Source organism: Geospiza fortis, unplaced genomic scaffold, assembly GCF_000277835.1.
Source record: "Geospiza fortis unplaced genomic scaffold, GeoFor_1.0 scaffold333, whole genome shotgun sequence".
Classification (NCBI taxonomy): domain Eukaryota; kingdom Metazoa; phylum Chordata; class Aves; order Passeriformes; family Thraupidae; genus Geospiza; species Geospiza fortis.
This window is the reverse complement of record NW_005054347.1, coordinates 3,754,665-3,756,112: the sequence shown is the minus strand read 5'-3', so window position 1 is coordinate 3,756,112 and position 1,448 is coordinate 3,754,665.

The window sequence follows — 1,448 nt, the reverse complement described above, 5'->3', positions numbered from 1 at the left end:
TCAGCAGGCAGAGCCCTGGAAAACTCAGTGCTGTGTGGAGATTTTGGGGCAGACCGGAGCAGACCCCAGGGCTCTCCAGCCCTGCTCACAGGGAAGGTGAAACCACCTTCTTGTTCCTGCCTTTGCTGCCCCTCATGCAGGGGGTGCCACGGGCTCCTCTCCAAGGGAAATGTGCCCAGGGACCCCTGCCCAGAGGTGCTGGGGATGTGGAGATTCCCTGCAAACCGAGGAATGTCCGCAGCAGGAAGCGCGTCCTGGCCGGAGATCCTGGCCCACCAGGAAGGTCTCAGTGTAGGCACCCCAGCCCTGCGTGCACTCAGGTGAAAGGATAACAAAATTTTTAAAACGTAAAATCCATAGTTTTTAGTAGGGAAAAAAGCCGTAAAGCCAGGCTGGGGAGGCTGCAGGACGTGCTCTGGCCATGGCCAGGTGTCCATCCCGGCTGTCCAGGGGGACACTGGGTGCTGCCTTCCCAGTGCTGTGCCATGGGGTGCCCCTCCCTGGGGTGCCTGTCCTGGGTGATGCCAGCGTGTGCAGGCTCCTCACCAGGGGATGTTTTGTCCCACAACCATGTCTTCCTGCAGCACAGGAGCAGTGTGTGCTATTTTGTGTCAGTTTAAACCCAAACCTCCCAGCTCACAGGCTTCCCCTGCAAGTAAAAATCTCCAACATCCTCTTGGAAGAGAAGGTACTTTTGTTTTGGTTTGGGATATTTTGGTTTGTGTTTTTTTAGTTTGGTGGGTTTTGGTGTTTTTTTTTTTTTAATTCTTCCCATACTGATTCCATTTCTAGATTGAGGTTTGAGGGACGTTTTTCTGGCAAAAAAAGCACCCAAATTTATATTTCTGCAGCAGCAGTGTACCCCATTCCCCCCACCCCAGAGTGCCCTCAGTTCTCACCGAGCCCTGGTGCCACACAGGGACCCTGAGCTGGCTCAGGCCGTGGAGGAAGCCCTGAATGACAGACACTGCATGTCCCAGCCATGCCTTGGAGCCAGGGCTGGCTCTGCAGGGAGGAATGGTCCTTCTCTTAATTAAATAACATCCCGAAAATGGCTCTGCAGCAGATCTGAGTCCCAGGGGATCTCGCTGGCTGTTTTGCCCCTGACTTGTCCTGGGCAGCACCACTGCCACAAGGCACCACCTCCACTTCCCCTGGGGCATCAGGATGCTGGTGTCCAGCATGGCACAGCCTGGGGCCATTCCTGCCGTTCCCAGTCAGGACAAAGTTATTTTTTGCAGTCACCACCTCTTCCCCAAGCCATTGCTTTGGAGGAAAAGCCCAGTTTCCGTAATTACGAAACCACTCATGCAGTGGGGACATTTTTGCATGAGCTTCACATGATGCAGTTTGCTTTTAACCCTGAAACCTTCCCTGTTCCCAAGGCACCAGCACACCCTCACTGGGTGGCAGAGGGGACCCCCTTGCTGTGCCTGGGGGTCGTGGCC